General features: G+C 39.3%; 1 protein-coding gene across 5 annotated transcripts in view; it reads right to left on the bottom strand.

Moving 5' to 3' along the window:
* SGCD (sarcoglycan delta) overlaps nucleotides 1–6,013 on the bottom strand; it is a 346,594-nt gene that overhangs the window by 301,392 nt on the left and 39,189 nt on the right. The gene's annotated exons all lie outside the window — the stretch shown is intronic.

The following is a 6,013-nucleotide window of genomic DNA, read 5'->3' on the forward strand; positions in this document are numbered from 1 at the left end:
ACAATTTCAAGTGGCAAGTCTCTAGATAATGACAGGAAAAAAGCCAAGTGCTCCAGTCAAGTGAAAGACGTTAGCTTGATGCAGATACTGCCAGGCAAATTACTGCATTATTACTGTATTATATAGTATCTCTTCTTTGACCTGTAATGTTACGGCGTTAAGAATGGGTCAAGCACACTTTTGAGAGCAAGAAGCAGAAGCCAGTGAAAGAGATATTCTCTTAATAAACATTATAAACCGGTTGGCTCTGGATATTTATACAACACAGCAACATCATGGGAGTGAAAGCTGTGGCTTTATTTGTTCAGTGGATTTTTTTTTGTGCATTCAAATCCAAAGCTATCACATTTTCATGCTGTTCTCCCCAAATAAGTGGACAAACATTACCTATGATGAGAACTCAGATTTTTGCTTTGTCACATCACTCTGACAGCTAAGATATTTCTTAAAAAAACCTAAATATCTTGGAATTCATAACATCAGTGCAAACACTACCAACAGGAGGCTTCCTAGGAGTATTTCTGACTCAAACAGTCCTTTTTTTTTTTTGCTTATGAATCCAATGACCTGCTCTGTTTCTTATTGCCAATTAAACATCCAAGAAAAGGGAAGAAGAGGTGACATCAAAGTTGTTACACTTCTCTTGTGCCTCTCAGCCAAAAGCTTGTCCCCTTTTCCGAGCCTTTTATAGTCCAGGCAGATCTCAACAGCGTTTCCAGCCGAGGGAGAGCTCTTGCCTAAGGAGCTGTCTGCCTAAACTCCTCAATTTATTAGAGCCTACAGACATCAGGGAGCAAATGGATGCAGTCAGCAAAGATGAGTTGCAGAAGAATGAAAATAAAAAACAACCATTACATACACAACACACATATCCTTGACTGTAGGATTAAAAAATATACAAAACAAAGCACCCCCATTAATCATTAATTACACCACATCTCTCTGAACAGCCATACGTTCACTTCACCAATCTGAAGGTCACATCCAAGATGATCCAGTCATTCAGTCTCGCAGCTTCAAAGCACACAATACCGAGTATCCCCCCTTCTGGATCAGTTCCTTCCTCTGATCTCTTGGCATACATTGACTTAGTGCAATTAGGAGCACACATTTAGCAGGATCGAAAGTAATGGACCTACATAAAAGAAGTGCCTGGCTCTATAAGCAAGCCAAATGCCAAACTCCTTCGTAAGGAAAAATTCCCATTCAAAGTAATGGGAATAAAAAATACTTAAGGCTTGGTCCATTGGGATAGATTTTTAGAAGAAAGCAGCTTCTATTTCAGTACCAAAGCAAGTAGCCAGACTTTCTAAGTAGTAACTCCACTTAGATGCTCACCAGGTGCTAAGCTCTTATGAAAAGTGTAACAAAAAGCAGGTTTAAAATGTGCTGCCATACCTGTGGTGTTTAAAGACTGATCTTGAGTCTGAGAGAAAAAAAAAGAATTAAAGGGAAAAAAAAAGGAGGAAAAAAACCACACCTAACTGCACTTGTAGTCTGATCTCTTGCTTCAAAGTGGATTTCTTTTCACTGACCCAAAAACTAGACTTGCCCTACTGTTCCACTGTTTGTAACTAAGAAAAACCAGGCAAAAATGCAGTTTCCATGAAGACATCTATAGGAGTTTGCATCCTACTCTACTTAAGTATCAAAATTTTAACCAAATATTGACATGCACAAAAATTAAATGTGATTTTAAAAGAAAAAAAAAAATCCCAAGACTCCTGCTATGTTCTTCAAGCTCTTTTCAGTCAAGACTTGCATTTGAGTCAATTATGTCTCTTAATAAACAAGTAATCTTTCAAAAATTAACAAAGGAAAGCAATCCTAAAGGCTATGAATGTTAGAAAAAGAAACAAGAATAATGTTGCTGGGTTTTTGCTATGCTGGATGAGACATTAGTGTGCCAGAGGCACAAGTAATGGAAATGTACTTTTATATAAATCTCCTTTCTTTGCTTGGATTATTTTAAAACGACTCCACTACAGTGTATATTAACCTAGCCATCAACCTTCCTGTAGTCAGATTTCTTTTTACAGTTTATTAGGAACACAACCACTGTGGAATCACCGAAGGATGGTTAATATCACTGTGCTCCCTCTTTGTTTGTTAAACACACAGAAAGTTCATTCTAGAAATCAAAAAAAAAAAACAAAACCAAAGTCTGGGAAGCAAATCTTCTGTCCTTGCCCTCACATATTCAAACCATATTGCACTGGATATGATGGATGAGCAGACTTCACTTGCTTTCAGCACGGCAGCACCTCCATTTGCCTTGGCCAGAGGTTATGACACCAAACAGTGGACAAGCACCTGCCATCTGGAGGCATTTTCTCCCCCTTTCCTTGCTGGATTGACTTTTAAATACTTTTTTTTTTTTTTTTAACTGGAGTCAACACTGTAACTGGTTAAGCTATAACAGACTAGGGGTAAAGTTAGGAACACACTCCATATTTGCTCAAAATTACCTCTTACTATTCCTGTGCTATTTTACCCATCTGTTCCTGCACTATCAAAAACCTATGCTCAATACTGACCAAAAAACACAGTTATGCTGCTCCACACATAAACATTGCACTTCATTTTGGCACATTAAAGTTCCACGCCGTAACTAGAAAAGATTGTCTCCCAGAAAAGTATGATTGTGTGAATATACAACAATATTCATAACCAAGAGCTAAAAATCTTACCTCTTTCTCTTCCAAACAGTATGTAGCATCCAACGTTTTTTCTTAATTTTTCTACCCTACAGCACAGATAGCAGTACCCTACTTACTTCGCAAGTCTACAGGGAAACTTCAGCATTTAGCAGTGGTGAGAAAATTGTTTTAGATCCCTGAGGGAAGGTGCTATAGAAATGCAGTCAATACAGTTACAATTCAATCCACTTTGCTGGAGCTGAAAGAAAACAAAGTGCTTTCAAAGTTAAAGTGAAAGCCAAGATATGTATATTTTTTTTATATATGTGTGTATATATACACACACATACATATATATATACACACATACACACACACAAATGCTCACACACACACCCCTTTATAACTTTAGGAAGTGAAATCTCTAAGGAGAGAGCTGGCCTGTAGGGACAAGGTTAGCACAAGGCAAGTTGTGCAAGGTATACAAAAGACAACGCTATATGGAAAAGAACAGTGAAAGGAACTTGCTTGTACTATCACCACTTTTTTTTTTCCTGGAATATGAAAAATACCTAATCAAATCAATTAAACATTTTACCTTCAGAAAAAAAAAAATTGAATGGTGCATAACCCTCTGAGTTGCTATAATGAATGCAATTCCGTATTTTGACCAAGAGAAAAATGTGCAGTATTTTCCTCCAACGTTTGCATCGGAAAAAAACACCGGTAAAGTTAGAATTCAAAGAAAGAAAAGTGCCTCACACAGTACTTTCCTTGAAAGGAAAAAAAAAAAAAAAAAAAGAGCCCATGCTGTGTAATTATATAAAGGTAAACAACTAGGAAGGCTCATTGTAAATTGTACTGTATGCTGGGTGATTTGTCACGCTGACGAGCTTCCAAAGGAGAGAGCCTGCAACACGTGCTTCTCTCCCTCTATCTCAGACTTCTGCATAATGCAAATTGCAGAGCGAGGAGGCTCAGTTCTCCCATTCAAATTAGGCAGCATCGATATTTTGTCTCTGAAGTTTGGTACCCAGTGTGAAAACTCGCCAGCTATACAAAACAAGGCAGAAGAACTGGTTCAGACAAGTAAATTACATATCAACTCCTCTCTGACCTTCAGCATCTTGGAAAAATTGGGTGGATGAGCCCCTGGCGCCGTTGCCAGCAGATCTCCCTGAGCTCCTCAGCCTTGGCAGAATTATAGGGGGCAACTTCACACATGGATGAACTGCTCCCGAACAATCTTCCTAATGCAATAGATGCAAATAGGCTTTCCTCCAATACTAGCAAAGCATGTCCCACATGTTTGTTTCTTTTGAATAATATTCCTGCAGACAACCCAGCGACATTTCTGGGAGTTTCTCTCTAATGGTGCTGCAGGGGTCAGTTAAGTCATGGGGGAAAATGGGTGGGTGAGGAGCCTCCAGCATTCCAATCCCCATAAAAATGGGATTACCTTAGTGGAGAAACTTTTGGGCATCTTCACCTACAAAAATTATATTGATGATGACACTGTGCTGTGACACCACAGCTATAAAGGTGAGAAAACAATGAGTATGGAAACTGGTTCCCACCGGAAATGCCTTCAGCCATAGGAAGGGTTCTCAAGGTGTCTGTGGTACCATCATGGTACCATCATGGTACACATCCATTGGGGCCACATCTGTTAACAGCACAGGGAAAGCAACACAAATGTCAGCAGTAGCCAGCCCAACACAGCGACACCAGTGCTCTTATGTGGAGGAGTACAGCGTGAAGAATAAAGCCAGCCTGGGGTTGGCTAATTGTCCTACCCCAAATAAGCACCTTCACTATTTTTCACGTATACCAACTAAGCATACATATCCCCTGCTTTCAGAACAAAATTGCATCAGTCTTTATCCCCAGGAATTCAGGAAAGGACAGAATGGATGAAAAGTAAGAGCAAAGGCCATCAAAGGTTAACCTCTGAGATCAGAAGGAATAGTGCCATAGGGAGTAGATTCTCCACTCAGTCCCTGAAATCTCAGCGCTTTGCACTGAGATTTAGTGCGGTATGTACTCAGCAGTACATAGAGTATTGCCAAAGTTTTTATTTTTAAATAAATAAAGACCAGAAAGTACAGATTTCCTTAACTCTCCAGTGGCTTCAATTATGCAGTACTGCATCCACCAGGTAAGCAATATTTCCAGAGCTTTAGCACTTGACATTTTGAGATAAAATGTCATGAATAGAATTTGTGAACCTCTCCCTCTTTGCCCCCCCTCTTGAATTTAAATCCTTAAAGGCATCAGATCACTGCTTGAAACTATCCCCTTCTTCCTCTTTCCTCAAATTTGGGACCAAAGACCAGACAGACTGTTTGCATCTTTACAAACAGTTTGCTCTAAGTCTTACTTCAAGAGCTTTTCTTCTCCAGTGCTGCCCACTAGGCTAAACGATGATTTTTCTGTTCTTTAAGTCCTGAAGTGAAATCCTGCCTAACAGTAGGACTCTGCTGACTGTTTGCTTCTCCTGCCTTCCCTCTTTCCAACCCAGGACCACAACAGCCTTTCAGAAAAAGAAATCAATGCTATCTGCCTGGATAAGAGCAGTTTGACCTTCCACATTATTCCAAATCTCAGAGTCTTTAAACTGGTCATTCCAACTTCAAGTTTCCCTCACTTTTACTCCTACCTCCTTATGCTCATCCTTCTCAAATCTATCCTCATTTTCTATGTCCTAAGCAAGAAATGATAGCCAAAAAGAAGATAAAAAAATAAAAAACAACTTTCAATGCATTCCTGTGAACTTCTAGACAGCCTTGAATGTGAAGCAGGGACATAAGAAGCTATTTTGTCACATTAACCAGTTAGTACAGGGAGTTTAATGGTGTCTAATGGCATCATCTATGTAACCAGTTCCTCCACTGGAACATAGATTTATCAGTAAAACTGAAGGAGGACAGTCATTAATTCTATTACACTCTTCTAAGAAGACTGCCGTGGTGAACCCACCTCCTGAAAAGTAAATTTTGGATGCTTTTTCTCTGCCTGAAAATGGAGAGAACCTTAGTCCCAACATCCTCTTGCTCTTACCTGATGCAAATCCGCTGCTTTCAAATTCCACTCTACCTTGTCTGCTACTTTATTCAGTTTGCCTCTAATTGTACGGCTTCTCCTGAAAGGTCAATGGTTCCTCATCTAGCTGATGGCCTCCCAATGGAGTCTGAACTGATTATTACCCCCTGCCTACTTATATAAGCTATGGTCAAGATGATGCTTGGCATTATTAAGATGTGATGTCCTGTCAAGGATGCCTTCACAGCTGGAAGAGCTAATGTGACAGCTCTGAGCTGGGGAAAAAAAAAAAAAAAAAAAAAAAAAAAAAAAAAAAAAAAAAAAAAAAAAAA

The sequence above is a fragment of the Calidris pugnax genome, unplaced genomic scaffold (genome assembly GCF_001431845.1).
Source record: "Calidris pugnax isolate Ruff unplaced genomic scaffold, ASM143184v1 scaffold27, whole genome shotgun sequence".
NCBI lineage: Eukaryota > Metazoa > Chordata > Aves > Charadriiformes > Scolopacidae > Calidris > Calidris pugnax.